General features: G+C 38.4%; 1 non-coding gene across 1 annotated transcript; it reads right to left on the bottom strand.

Annotated features, from left to right (window-relative positions):
* Positions 1 to 13,695: 13,695 nt before the first annotated feature.
* Positions 13,696 to 13,852, bottom strand: LOC128294279 (U1 spliceosomal RNA). Its single transcript, XR_008284593.1, has one exon. It is a non-coding gene; the product is annotated as a U1 spliceosomal RNA (small nuclear RNA).
* Positions 13,853 to 16,286: the final 2,434 nt, after the last annotated feature.

Here is a 16,286-nt window from a genome sequence, read left to right as displayed (position 1 = left end):
TTAAAGTGAGGTTAGTCTTGGACTCTCAACGGAAGGTATTGTTTCCGTATTGAGGTTTTGTCTCATATTGTAAGAAGCATCTCGATTGATGTAGATACAACCTACAAACTCACGAGAGAAATGTAAGAATCATGTGAAATATAATTAATTATACATATTGTATTTGCAAGAGATAGGACTATTAACTCAGGCTTAAATGTCTTTCCTTAATATACTTGATATCACCTAACCTTCTTTGGACTTCTTTCTGCTTTCGAACCTTACAAAAGCTTAAATTTTGTGAACTCTTTTAGACTCTCTTCAAAATTGGAAGACAAAAATTGAAGTTAAAATAAAATATAATCAATCCAAGAACAATACTTAGATTGTTGAAGAAGTAAGACACTCTAAAATAAACACTTGGCTTCAATATATATTATTTCTGGAGATGAATCTCATAGTACATAAATAAATAATTAAAGGCTACCCCGCAAGTTGTTAAGATTGTCCAATCAAGAAAAAAAGTATTGTTTAGTTCGATGGAAGTCATGTATTAAATAATAGACAGTATCTTGTAGATTAGTTTAAAGGGTAATTAATTTTCTAAAACTCCAACCATATCCAAGAATATCATTAAACACCATTGACTCAGTCCTCATTTTCTTACACTCTAAGTTCAAGAATATAGTTTAAAACTATTGACTTTGTCTTTAGTGAAATTAAATCTATTTTGATTTTGTAGCGACGTAAAAAAAATTTTACGCTTGGTCGCTAATTATGGTGATTTATTAAACATTTAAAAATCAACTTTCGATTTTATTAACAAAGGGAGTCGCCACCGATCCTTTTTATAGGTGTGATCGGATACCTAATAAAATTATTTTAAAACAAAAAGAAGACCAAATTTAGGTCTACGTGAAAGTTCAAAGAAAAATTGGGGTTCGGGAGTCAGTTACGCGCGAGGAAGGTATTAGCACCCTCACGACGCCCAAAATTGGTATCTCATAAACATGTATTGACTTGATTTTCAAAAATACGAGTTCAATATAATATTTAATCGTGATCTGATTGAAAAATAGGAATTTTTAGTTTTCGATTTTTTTTTAGAAAGGGTGTCCCGTTTCACAAGCCGACGAATTTCACCCAACATAGCGATGAAATCGATAGCTTAATATTAAATCGGTACATTGCCTTATTTTTGAAATTAATTAAAACATGAGAAAAATATTCCTAAAGTGAGAAATTAAAAATAGATAAAGAACGCAAAAAAAAAAAATGATATCATTAATGAAAAATATTAACATGGAATACTAGAATATTAAAATAACAATAATAATGATATTTACAAAATAGAAACAAATCATGTACTAATAATAAAATAGTAAAAATGATATATTTGGTAATAATAATATAAAATAATAATATGTACATAAAAATACATATATATGTATATATATATATAATAAAAGTATGTAATAATAATAATAATATCTACAATAAAAAAATATTGGGAAACGTACATAAAAATATATACATAAAAATTTACAACAATAATATAAAATAATGATATATACATATATATATATATATATATATATATGTATATTTTAAATTCCATATTGTGTATAAATTATTATTACAAATTATTACTATTGCTAGTATTATTATAACTATTATTATATTAGTGTATATTTTATATACATATGTATATATATATATATATATATTTTTGCACATATCATTATATTAGCATATAATGAACCATACGAGCTATCCAATTAGAGCCATGCCGAACCTCTGTCCGCTTATAGTCACCAAAATAAGTACACGGGGAAAATGCCTTTTGCCTTTCACTTACACTGTTTATGCAAAATAATTGGATTGGGTAGTTTAGCTTGTTTTTGAAATTATATTTGTTTATTAACCAAGTTTGTTTGTTTTTATTTTTATTTTTATCATGCATCATAGGCATCATATTAGGAAGGTGTTGATTAAAGGTTGGTTGCCAAAAAACGGGTTTCTGATGGAGGAGTCAATTACACAAATAACCGAGAAGAATGCCGTGGTTCGGGACTGGTCTCTAAAAACTCAGAGAGAAAAGGGGGATAGTCTAGTGGAAGGATGTGCTGCCAATTTGCCCGAACATATAACTGTAAATGTTCGCCAAAATAACTTTGAGGATTTGGTTCGAATTTGGAATCAGTGGGATTCGGACACTAGAGACATTTTCACGGGAGGTATGGAGATATAGCTCACTGATCACTATTCGTGTGAGCGAACAGTTGATTCAAGCCATGGTTCGGTTCTGGGACCCAGCTTATCAGTGTTTCACCATCAATCAAGAAGACATGACTCCAACCATAGAAGAGTATGTTGCTTTACTCCGCATCGACAATATACAATTCGGCAAAATATATGTGAAGGAGCCTAAGCCGATGACCTTCAAGAAAAAGTTAGTGAGATTGATGACATGGTGATGCATGGGCGAAAAGCAGATAAAAAAGAAGAATGAAACCATTTGCATTCCATGGTCCTCCCTACGAGATTTGGTTCTGAACCATCCCGACATGCTGAAAAGGGTAAATCTATTCGCTTTGGCCATTTATGGTTTGGTCATTTTCCCAAAAGTTCTCGGACATCTCGAAGTTGCAGTAGTTGATTTCTTCGAAAGGCTAAAACAAGGAGTCGACCCTGTCCCGACTATCCTAGCCGAGACCTTCAGGTCCTTGAGTACTTGTCGAAGGGTTGGAAAGGGACGATTTAGTGGATGTGCTCAGTTGCTCAATGTTTGGATTTTGAGTCACTTCTGGAAGGTAGAGCGCACTCCGTTCCATATGTTTTCTAAAACATTCTCCCCGCTAGAAGCTTACCTCAAGAAAGAATGGCCGAAGGAAGTCACCGAGCAATATTGGGTATCAGTTTTTCAAAATCTTCACGCCGAGGATATAACATGGAGAGCACCCTGGATCCGTCCTTCAGTTCTGCTATACAAATGTGGAAGCCAAGATTGGGTACCTTTACTTGGGTTATGGGGAGAAGTTGGATATGCTCCGCTATTGGTCCAAAGGCAATTTTCTTGCGACAATTCCTCCCAAGCGGAGGATTAGCACAGTTCGAGTTCGCTTTCACGGGTGAAGGATATATGAAGAGAGTCCGAGACACTGCAAAGTCTTGGAAGGAAATTTATTTCATGGAATTAGCTTTGTATGCTGATACTCTTACCCAAGATTACGACATATGGAGGAAGCAACGGGTAAATAGTCAGCAAATCTCGTCAACCAACTACACCATCCAGAATCCTTTCTCGGAGGAAACGCCGTCTGAGCTAGAAATGGCAAGACAAGAATTCGAACGAGAAAAGGCCAAGATGTCTCGGGACCTTAGTGCCCTTCAAGAAGAAAACTATCAACTGAAGATTGAAGTTCGATTGAAAGATCCGAATCGAAAAAGTACAAAGAGAAGCCGAGATTGTGAGAAACGACTTAAGGGACCTTCATTTGGAAAACAAGAAATTAAGAAACACTATAAAGAATAGCGGGTTAGGCAAGCAATATCAAGGGAGGAATTGAGTTTTGGAAGGGAAAAGCAAAGAAAGAGGAGGAAAAGGCTGCGCGCACTGTGATAGAGTTAAGAAGGAAGAACGCCGAGTATGAAATAGTGACTGCAGAATTGGCGAATAGTCAGTCTGAACATCAAGAATTAAAAAGGAAAACACGAGATTTAGAAAATATGCTGCAATCTCGTCAACAATAATTAGATAACCTCCAAAGGCTCTAGAAGAAAAGAGTGAGCGATCGATAGGGACATTCACGCGTATGAAGGAACTCTCAAAGAAAAAGAAATGCAACTCGACTTCTTGATCAATGAAATTCGCAAAGCGGCTATGCAAGTTGTTCAATTATCAGATGAAGCCGAAGTCCTCAGTTGCCAATTCCCTCCGAGCCGAAGATCGAGTATATCAGAGTTTTTAGAGCAAGTGAAGAAACAAGGCAATGTGGCTAGAAAATTTGTGTAACCATTGGAAAAATAGAAACTTTGTGTAATAGGCTATGTTGATAAATGAAATGCCTAAATATGGGGCTACCTTGAAATTAACACCAATCTTTTGCATTCCTTGCATAATTAACATATTAACATTTTGACATTCGTGCATTCATTCATGCATTCATCCATACATTGCATATCCCATACTCGGTCGCTGAAGACAAAATATATAATTCGCAGTTGAAATACCACAAGACTAGAACCACGTCATCAGTATAAAACGCGCCGACAAGCTAGAGTGATGGAAGCTGAATTCAATGAGAGAATTGAAAGGATGGAAAGGACTCAAAAAGAATTACAAGAGCAACTGGCCAAATCGCAACAAGAGACGAGAGACCTAATGATGAGATCTCGAGAGGAATCACTCGAGCAAAGAGATCAAATGGCCAAAATGATGGAGATGATGTCAGCTCTAGTTAAAGGGAAAGGACCCATGCGGAGCCTTGACATTGAAGAATCTCGATCAAGAATTCACCACGATCAGGATCCACTCTATCCCCAAGGATTCACTCCACCACTCGCATATACAACATAAAGAGGGTGTACTCAAGGGGAACCCACTGGCTTGGAACATCGACCCATGCCACCTGCTCCACCCACTAATTTGGGGCAAGGAATATTCGCGTCAAGCCCAAGGGCTAGCCCTGCTGATCCACTAGTTCCAGACTTGGATGACCCAGCAGAGGTAGCCAAGTTGAAATCGGATAACTATGACGCAAAATATAGGAGTCTAGAGGAAAGACTCAAAGCGATAGAAGGCACTGAAGTCTTTTCCGCACTAGATGCCAAAGAACTCAGTTTGGTACCCGATCTGATTTTGCCCCCAAAGTTTAAAGTGCCTGATTTTGAGAAGTATGATGGGACAAGATGTCCAAAGGCGCATCTGGTCATGTTTTGTCGAAAAATGACTGGTTATGTGAACGAGGATAAACTACTCATACATTGCTTTCAAGATAGTCTAACAGGGTCAGCTCTCCGGTGGTATAATCAACTTAGTAGAGAAAAGATTTGATCCTGGAAGGACTTGGCGTCGACATTTTGCGATCAAGACAAGCATGTATCGGAGATGGTGCGGCATCAGTATGACCTTGCAAATGATGGAAAAGAAACCAGCAGAATCCTTTAGACAATATGCGCAAAGATGGAGAGATATCTCGGCTCAAGTGGAGCCTCCACTGACTAAGACTGAGATAACAGTCCTTTTCATCAATACTCTGAAAGCACCATTCTATGACAAGCTGGTGGGAAGTGCTACGAAGGATTTTTCGGATATTGTAATATCGGGTGAACTCATAGAGAATGCCGTCAAGAGCGGCAGAATGGAAGGATCAGAAGGCTTAAGAAAAGCAGCACCCGTAAGGAAGAAAGAGCCAGAAGCCCACATGGTGAGAACTGGGAGTCGTTACGTTCCCAATTCGTATCCTAACCAACCCCGACCTCAAAATTATCCACCCCCGAATTTCCATTATCCTCCTCAAACACCTTACTACCAAGCACCACATCCGTCCTACCCTGTATACGCCATGAATAACCAAAGGCCCGTCACCACATTTCCACAAAACACTCTACCCACTCAAAGCCAACCCAGAAATGAACCAAGACCAACAAGGCCCAATCCCGAGAGATGACAATTCACCCCTATTCCTCAGATCATATGGGGAATTGTACCCAAAAATTCTGGAGAAGCAATTAATATCTCCCCATTACATGGCACCCTTAAACCCCATACCCAAATGGTACGATCCAAATGCTAGTTGTGCATATCACGCAGGAAACCAGGGGCACTCTCTCGAGAAGCTGCTTGCTTTCAAAAGAAGAGTTCAAGGACTTATCGACGCGGGTATCCTACGATTCGATAGTGCCAGTAATGCCACGGGGAACCCGTTCCCCAACCATACCGAAGGGAATGTGAGCACAGTGGGGAAAGAGGATGAATGGAAGGACAGAAGATGTGTTTCAGAAATAAGGACGCCTCTGCAGAAAATCTGGGAGGTTTTGGTTAAGAAAGGATTGCTCAGTCACTCTGATAGAATTTTTGGAGAAGAAGGTCAAAGTTTTTGCAATTTTCATGGGAGTGTTGGACATAACATTCAGTCATGTGAGGATTTTAAAAGGTTCCTTCAAGATCGGATGGATAATAAGGAGATCAAGGTCCTTAATATGAGGGAAGATGCCAACGAAAGAGAAGTATGCGTCTCTGATAGCCAATCATCAGGGCCCCCTTATAATGCTGATCGACCATTGATAATTTATTACGACACGATGAGAGAGCCATTGAAACCACAGATAGTAATTGAAGTACAGTCTCCTTTCCCGTATAAGGACAACAAAATAGTACCGTGGAGATATGATGTTAATATCGTTACACCGGAAGTTGAAAAGTCCAAAGCCACAACTGAAGATGTTGGGGAGGTAGGTCATTTTACTCGAAGTGGACGATGCTATTCTAGGGAAGTTGAACCGGTAAAGAGAAGTAGCGACTCGCACCAAAAAAGGAAAGCAGTAATGCACGAAGTCGAGGTCGAGCAAGAAATTCCACCCGTGCAAGAAACTAAAAAGCCTGTGAATGAGGAAGAAGCTCAAGAATTCTTGAAATTTATTAAGCACAGCGAGTATAGTGTGGTGGAACAATTGAGCAAGCAGCCAGCACAAATCTCAGTTCTATCTCTACTGTTAAATTCAGAGCCACATCGGAATGCTTTATTGAAGGTGTTAAATCAAGCTTATGTGGCCAACAACATATCTGTCGAAAAGCTTGATAGATGGGTAAACAATCGAATGCGGACAATTTCATCTCTTTTAGTGATGATGAGATACCGCCAAATGGTAGAGGCTCGGTGAAAGCGCCGCATATCACGACTTCACCGCAAGGGCTACATAATACCGAACGTACTCATCGATAATGGGTCAAGATTAAACGTCATGCCATTGGCCACGCTTTCCGAATCTGGATGGATTTGTCCTACTTAAGGCCTGTCATTCCATGGTAAGGGCATTCGACGGACGAGGCGCGAAGTCATGGGAAAGATCGAAATCCCTTTGAAGTGGGCCTTACATCTATGAGGTCGAGTTTCAAGTCATGGACATTACACCCTCTTATAATCGCCTTTTGGGAAGACCTTGGATCCATTCATTGAGCGATCCCATCATCCCTCCATCAAAAGGTGAAATTTATCATGGATGGTGTGTTTGGTCACGATCGAGGCGAAGAAGACATCGTCGCATCCATCTCTACCGATCGCCATACCGGAAGTAAGCAAGGACGCAGTGGAATGTTCCTTTCGATCTTCGAATTCGTTAATGCCACTTTCATCGCTAAAGGAAACAGAATTCTGATGCCAAAACTGTCGAAAAATACCAGAATGGGTGTCAAGTTGACCGTAGGAAGGGAGCTCGTGCGAGAAGAGGTTTAGGAGACATCTACAAGGAATAGTTAGGGCTTTAAAGCCAGTGCACCACAAGGCCCGATACGGTTTGGGGTTCCAGCCTGACATGTGTCAAAGAAGAAGACAGTGGAAGAAAGATCAAGAGAGAAGAATTGCAAGAATTTTAGGCCGAGAACCAGAATGGGAACCGATAGAATACCCTCATTTGTCAAAAACATTTACATCTGCATGGAATGTTGTACCTGGACAAGATGATCCACGAAACATCTTTGGGTTAATTGAAAGGGTTTTCGAATGTCGATATAAGTGTCATCGACAAAGAAGTGGTGCAAGTAAAGATGTCTCGAGGATACGCCTTTGCCCTCCCGGTTTTATGTTGAACAATTGGACTCTTGAGGAGCTTCTTGTAGTTTATAAGTCTTGAGTAATGCTAAACATTAACCTTCTATTGTGTCCTTAGATATAATAGAATTCTTTTAAGAGCTTGCATTCGCTCTTTATCATTTAAACGAATATTGATGAAGATGCATTTTGTCACGATTTTTGCGTTATCACTAATTTCATGATCATTTTCTCATTTCATAGCCTATCTTTACATTTGCCTCATTACCATGACATAACATTTTGTTTGTTGTTTCGATACTTGGATATCCCCTATAGCTTCCTTTTCCATTTCAACTTTCAGTGCTCGGATATTGACGACATGAATAAGCCCGAATTCTGAATCTTGAAATCGATTTTGAGAAGGTCATTTGCTTAGGAAAATTTGAAGTCAAGAAAATCTTTCAAGATTATGTCTCGTCTCTGAATTGTTAAGAATGGTGGAGCAAGAGGATAAACAGATTCGCCTCATGAAGAATTTGTGGAAACAAGAATTTGGGCAATCAAGAGAGGAAGCAAGAAGTGAAGATTGGGACTTCTATTTCAGAGAGTACCGCATAGTTTCATCACTTTACTCCGCGAATACAAAGATGTTTTCGCATGGTCATACTAGGACATGCCAGGGCTAGATGAGGATTTAGTGGTCCATAAGCTCCCATTAAAGCCAGAATGCAAGCCCATCCAGCAAAAATTAAGACGGATGAAACCCGAAATGCTGCTGAAAATAAAAGAGGAAGTCAAGAAACAGTTTGACGCTGGCTTCCTACAAGCCTCCAAATATCAAGAATGGGTGGCCAACATAGTCCCGGTACCAAAGAAAGATGGAAAAATACGAATGTGCGTGGATTACCGCGACCTGAATCGAGCAAGCCCAAAAGATAATTTTCCCTTGCCACATATTGACACGTTGGTGGACAACACAGCAAAACATTCATTGTTTTCTTTCATGGACGGATTCTCGGGTATAATCAGATCAAGATGGCCCCTGAGGATTTGGAGAAAACTACCTTCATAACAATGTGGGGAACGTTCTGCTACAAGGTGATGCCATTCGGGTTAAAGAATGTCGGGGCAACATATCAGAGGGCTATGGTAACGTTATTCCATGACATGATGCACAAAGAAATAGAGGTCTACGTCGACGACATGATTGCTAAATCCCGAGGGGAAGAAGAGCATGTAGTGAACCTCAAGAAGTTGTTCGAGAGGCTGAGAAAGTCTCAGCTAAAGTTTAATCCAGCCAAATGTACATTTGGAGCTACCTCGGGAAAGTTGCTAGGTTTCATTGTCAGTAAAAGAGGTATTGAGGTTGATCCAGATAAAATAAAAGCCATCCAAGAATTACCACATCCGCGCACGCAAAAGGAAGTTAGAGGATTTTTAGGAAGATTAAACTACATCGCCCGATTTATCGCTCAACTTACCAACCAATGCGACCCAATCTTTCGGCTTCTTCAAAACATAACCCGGAGAATGGAGCGAGGAATGCCGGTGGCCTTTGATAAGATAAAACAATATTTGTCTAGTCCTCCATGCTAGTACCGCCAACTCCCGAAGACCTTTAATATTGTATTTGATTGTGTTCGAAAGTTCAATGGGTTGCATCTTGGGGCAACACGACGAGTCGGAAAGAAAGAAAAGCGATCTACTACCTCAAAAAAAGTTCACCGATTATGAGGCAAAGTATTCATCCATTGAGAAATATTGTTGCGCCCTGGTTTGGGTAGCTCGGAGACTTAGACAATACATGTTGTACCATACGATATGGTTGATTTCAAAGTTGGACCCGATAAAATACATGATAGAATCGCCGGCACTATCAGGAAGAATGGCGCGATGGCAGATTCTCCTCTCAGAATATGACATTGCCTATGTAAGTCAGAAGTCGATAAAAGGAAGCGCAATAGCTGATTTTCTAGCAACTCGAACAACAGAAGAATATGAGCCTTTAAGATTCGATTTCCCAGACGAAGACTTAATGTGCATCTCAGAAATAGAATTCGAGTCATCAAAAGAGAGGTCATGGAAGATGTGCTTTGATGGTGCGTCGAATGCGTTAGGGCATGGAATTGGAGTAATCCTGGTATCACAAGACGGGAATCATTATCCGTTCACCGCAAGACTGAACTTCTTCTGTACCAATAATATCGCAGAATATGAGGCCTATATCATGGGGCTTCGTGCAGCTATCGAGCGAAACATCGAGATCTTGGAGGTATACGGAGACTCAGCCCTAGTGATTTACCAAATCCGTGGAGAATGGGAAGTGAGGGACTCAAAATTGATTAAGTACAGCAATTTAGTGGCTGGATTAATCAAGGAATTCAAAGAAATAACTTTTCATTACTTCCCACGAGAAGAGAACCAACTGGCGGATGCCTTGGCCACTTTGGCTTCAATGTTCAAAGCAAGTAAAGAAGCAGAAATAATGCCCCTCAAAATGAGCATATACGAGGTCCCTGCACACTGTTGTAGCATTGAGAAAGAGGCAGACGGACAACCATGGTTCTATGATATCTTAAAATATATCAAGAATCAAAGCTATCCCGAACAAGCACATGAGAACGACAAAAGAACAATCAGAAGAATGGCAGCATGATTCGTTCTTGATGGGGATATCCTATATAAAAGGGGAAAGGATCAAATACTCTTGAGATGCGTGGATGATGTCGAAGCCAGAAAGATACTTGGAGATGTTCATGAAGGAATCTGTGGGACACATGCCAACGGTTTCAGTATGGCCAGAAAGATTATGAGACTCGGTTACTACTGGTTGACGATGGAAAGCGACTGTATTAGTTTTGCCAGAAAATGTCACAAATGTCAAATCTATGGCGACAAAATTCATGTAGCCCCTTCGCCCCTTCACGTCATGACTTCTCCGTGGCCTTTTTCTATGTGGGGCATGGATGTTATAGGGCCAATTTCTCCAAAAGCATCAAATGGACATCGATTCATTTTTGTGGTTATCGATTACTTTACAAAATGGATAGAAGCCGCTTCGTTTGCCAATGTGACGAGGACTGCAGTTTGCAAGTTTTTGAAAAAGGAAATCATTTGCCGATATGGTTTGCCTGAAAGAATCATTTCAGATAACGCCACGAATCTGAACAATAAGATGATGAAAGAAGTGTGCGAGCAGTTCCAAATAAAGCATCATAACTCCTCGCCCTATCGCCCAAAGATGAACTTGGCTATTGAAGCAGCCAACAAGAATATCAAGAGGATCATTGGGAAAATGACTGAGACATAAAAAGATTGGCACGAGAAGCTACTGTTTGCTTTGTATGCATATCGTACATCTGTGCGAACATCTACGGGAGCAACTCCTTTCTCTCTCCTTTCTCTCTGGTCTATGGAATGGAAGCTGTGCTACCTATTGAGGTTGAAATCCCTCATTGAGTCTTAATGGAATCAAAGTTAGAAGAAGCGAGAATGGGTTCGAGCTCGATCGATCGATTGAACCTCATCAAGAAAAACGTCTAAGGGCAATTTGTCACGGCGATGTACCGAAGAGAATGATCGCGCTCATGATAAGAAGGTATGGCCAAGAGAATTCCACGAAGGAGAACTCGTGTTGAGAAATATTCTCCCAATGCAAAGAGACCTGCGAGGGAAATGGACACCGAATTGGGAAGGACCATACGTCGTAAAGAAGGCATTCTCGGGTGGAGCTTTGATTCTCACTAAAATGGATGGGAAAGAGTTACCGAATCCAGTGAACTCAGATGCTGTGAAGAAATATTATGCCTAAAAAAAAAAATCAAGATGAAAACCCAAAAAAGGGCATCTTAAAAAAAAAAAAAAAGGCATCTTGATTAACACAAAAGATTAGGATGAAAACCCGAGAGGGCGTCCTAATGAAGTAAACCTGGCTCGAAGAGCGTGGCATTTCGAACAATGGGTCAAACAGTGAGACTACAGTATTCGAAGCACTTCTGAAAGCTCGAAATTTTCTACTCAAGAAGCCATACTCGAAAGATTCTTGATTGAGGAACGTGGAAGAGTTCATGTGTTAAATATCTAGAGTATTTGTTAAATACGATCCTTTCTTTCTTTTTGACATTTTTACTCTCGTTGGTTAACTTGTTTTGGTTGCCATATTTGAAGTCGATGAATATGAGACATTATTTTTGTCCCTACTTGACCTTTTTCATGCATCTCATTATGTGTTTATTTACATGATAAATAGTGAAATGACATACTCTAAACAAAAGAAATGTTAAACATTACCTGGATGAAAATTTGATAAGCACAAGGGTCTCAAAGTAAGAACAAAGTTCAATCGGGGGCAAAAGAATGATATCTGAGAAACGTTGATTCCTCGTGAAGCTTGAAGACAGGTATAAGGCATGAAGAGAAAGTCGAGAATCAAAGCAATGAACATAAATCCTCAACAATCGTGGCTAAATAGACATACGACAAACATGCTTGAGGAGCACTGCATAATCATGTAGGCATAAAAGCATTTAAGACAAACATGTGCATATCACGATAACATCATACATGGCATATACAGGTACTCCAACAGAGCAAGAAATCTTGAATGAGAGTCGCACTGAACCAAAGGAAAAGACACCCGAATTCTACCAAAGAATCAACTCATATTGCGAGAGGTGAGTTGAGCCTCAGGACACGCTGAGGTAATTTTAATTTCTGTTCAACAAAAAAAAAAAAATTAACTCATATTGCGAGAGGTGAGTTGAGCCTCACTCACGCTACCGAGGTATTTTCAATTTCTTTTCAATTTCTTCACAAAATCAACTCATATTGCGAGAGGTGAGTTGAGCCTCAAGACACGCTGAGGTATTTTTAGTTTTAAATTGACTCATATTGCGAGAGGTGAGTTAAGCCTTTTAATTTTTGTTGTTCAAAATCAACTCATATTGCGAGAAGTGAGTTGAGCCTCGGGGCACGCTGAGGTATTTTTAGTTTTAAATTGACTCATATTGCGAGAGGTGAGTTAAGCCTTTTATTTTGTTGTTCAAAATCAACTCATATTGCGAGAAGTGAGTTGAGCCTCGGGCACGCCGAGGTATTTTAGTTTTAAATTGACTCATATTGCGAGAGGTGAGTTAAGCCTTTTTATTTCATTGTTCAAAATCAACTCATATTGCGAGAAGTGAGTTAAGCCTCGGGCACGCTGAGGTATTTTAGTTTTAAATTGACTCATATTGCGAAGGTGAGTTCAAATTTTTATTTTGTTGTTCAAAATCAACTCATATTAAGAGAAGTGAGTTGAGCTTGAGGACACGCTAAGTGAGTTGAGCTCAGGATCACATATCGAGTAAAGAAGAAGATTGGGGCTGATTGAAGACACGATTTTGTTTCCTTGAAGTTGCAGTGGAGCTGATCAAGGATATTAGATGATGTCCTTCTAAAGTTACGTAAGAGAAGACCACAAGCCTTATCGACTAAAGCAATGAAAGAGCAAATTTAAGTCGTTAATCTTATATTTCAAGTCACGAGAAAGCAAATCGAAGTTACAAATCTTATATCCTTGAAGTTACATTAAAGTGGATTGAAACCACAAAGCATATATCGAAGATGCAATGGATTGAACCAAAACTACAAGATACGGGAACTAAAAAGAGACTATCCGGATGAGAAGATCACCAAAAGAAGTCAAAACTTAGCGAGACCGGACAAAATTGGCCTTTCTTTGTATCTTTGCTCTATTCCCGTTACACGACAATAAGCAAGAGGCAGTTGTTGTAGGCCAATTTTGGCCCGTTACAAAATACCGAGCCCATTAAACCATTTAACTCATCCTCAAACCCAAAACCTAAAATTAACCTAGCCCAACATCAAGCCCAATCCCAAAACCCTAGACTCCCACTTGCCTCTTCCCACTCTCCATCTTTATCGCCACCAGACCACTCCCATTCTCCCATGTTTGTCGGGTTAGGGGCAGCATGACCGCAGCCCCCGCCGCCACAAATTATGACGTAGGCTCTCCCAACTTGGGAGACCTTAAGGCAAGACCCTCCTAAGTGCAATGGAGGTCACTACCCTAGGCCATGGATCTTGGGATCATCCATCGACCCGATCAAGTGTAGTATCTGTTTTATCGGTTTAATATCGTCGTGGGCCATTGGCTCACATGATATTAAATTTATTTTTAAGGGGAGAGGAAAGAAAAAAAAAGAGAGGGAAGAGAGAGGAGAGAGAGAAGGAGGAATCGGCCAGGGGCCGGCCACCGGACGGCCACGGAGGCTCATGGCCAAGACGGCCACGGCCATCATCGCACGCGGTGGTAAAAAAGGTGCTGATGGGAGTGTGTGATGGTGTTGGTGGCGGACAAGATGGGAGAATGGGAGTGGTCTGGTGGCGACATGAAAGATGAGAGAATGGGAGTGGTCTTTGGTGGCGAAAGATGGAAGAGTGGGAAGAGGCAAGTGGAGTCTAAGGTTTTGGGATTGGGCTTGGATGTTTGGCTAGGTTAATTTTAGGTTTTGGGTTTGAGGATGAGTTAAATGGTTTAATGGGCCTGGGTATTTTGTAAACGGGCTAAAATTGGCCTACAACAGATTTTAAGCGATATATTTGATAAGTTATGTAATACATCAGTTTAAGTACTTTTTCATTATATTTTATTAGCAGATTCTATATATGTCGAATACGTGTATTACTTTTGAGAAATTAATCGATCAAATTCCACTTTAAATAAAGAAGAATATGAAGAGAATCAATCCTATTAACATAATACTCCTCAATCTAATTAATATGTACAATCTCCTTAATTTTCTTCAAGATATTTCCAATTTGTGTATAGGAAGAATGAGAGCTTTGGTTTTAAGCTTCGAAAAAGTCCAATCCAGTTCTTGACTTCATAGTCCAACATTTCTTTTGATATTGCACAATTGCAACACCAGCTCCCAAACTTTCCTAAGATATGATGTTTAGTCTCAACAGCTCTAGAACATAGCAAACACCGAGTCTCAACATGAATTCTCGTAGAGTATAGCCTATCTCTAGTTGGGAGTCTATTCAAGATTGCCATCCAAGCAATAATTGCATGCTTATTTAGGGTTTTCGTTGTTTCCCATTCTTTCTTACTGTTTGGGCCTTTTAAAGTGTAAACATTAAAATGGGGTTTGTTTGTTTGTTTCCTTAGAAAGTAGCATAGGCATTTGATTAAATTAAAAAAAATTAAGCCCATTAGTTACTAATCTAATAAAAAAAGAAAATCTGGGTCTAAGCTTTATTATTATTATTATTATTATTATTATTATTATCTAATTTCGTGGTAATCACAACACCTAACCATTAAAGGCACAATGGAAAGAACCAATTGGGCTGATTTAGACACCAAATCTGATTTAGTAGGCCTTGGAAATTGCCTACCCCCAAGCATTTATTTCTTGGTGGTGTCAGATTGTCCTAGTTTCTGCAGTTTTAATGCATGGTCCACTGATTTTAATTTTTTTAATGCAAAGGAATTATTTGATGAAAAAGATTATTTTTTATTCAAACTACATTACTTTTATTCATAAATATTAGATCATTTCCATCGAGACCTTAGCATTGCTAGAAGAGAGTGAGGTTGAGTCCTTCAGTATTCGGTTTTGATTATCATAGGTAATTGCCATTCAGAGTCTTTAGGAGAGAGGAAGCTTAAAAAAAAAAATTACTTTTTGGGAGTTGTAAATGAATCAATTTTTTTAAGGATTAAAATGTAATTTTATCATAATTGTCATGTATGGAATATGTTGAATTATATTTCGATTCTTAGTTATTTGTAGGGGTGGAAGATGGGCAGGTTCAAATTGGGCTTTCTGCTTATTTAGATTTTATTATGTTTGGATTTTCTCGGACTCAGATCAATTTGGACGGGTTTTGACGGATTCAAATAATTTTAAATTTTTAAGTTATAAATATTTTAATTTCAAATGTTTTACTTTTATATAATGAAAACACATTCAAATGCGTCTTATAAAAAATATAAATTATATATATTTAATAGAGTTTTTTATATATAATAATTAAATTGCTAATTGTATTAAAACTTTATTATATTATAATATACCTATACTAATTGATGAAAATATCTTTTATTGTTTATTATTATAATATATTGATAATTGAATAACTTTTATCTTTCTTATTAAATTTATAAACTTAATACTCATATTCTAAAATACTTATTCTAAAACTAAAATATATCATACTACGCTCAAACAAAATAATATACTTATTATTACCCGAGTCAAAATAAACTAATTATAGCCAAGATCTCAAGTCCAAAATAAAAATTAAATTCAATACCCAAATACAATTTGTAAAAGTTAACATTCAATTCAAAATCTAATTTAATAAAAATACTATTTTATTAAGATATTAATTTTTAATAATATTTTATCCATTACTAGTTATAGACGTGTATTGTAATATACTAATTTATCAAACTGTACTTTTTTATCATGTTACTGAAAATTCTAAATTTATTTTCTTATAATCAATAATGTGATGATTGTTATCTATATGTATTAATAG

Source organism: Gossypium arboreum, chromosome 6 (assembly GCF_025698485.1).
Source record: "Gossypium arboreum isolate Shixiya-1 chromosome 6, ASM2569848v2, whole genome shotgun sequence".
Lineage (NCBI taxonomy): Eukaryota > Viridiplantae > Streptophyta > Magnoliopsida > Malvales > Malvaceae > Gossypium > Gossypium arboreum.
Note: the sequence above shows the minus strand (reverse complement) of the source record. Positions and strands in the feature narration are given on the sequence as shown.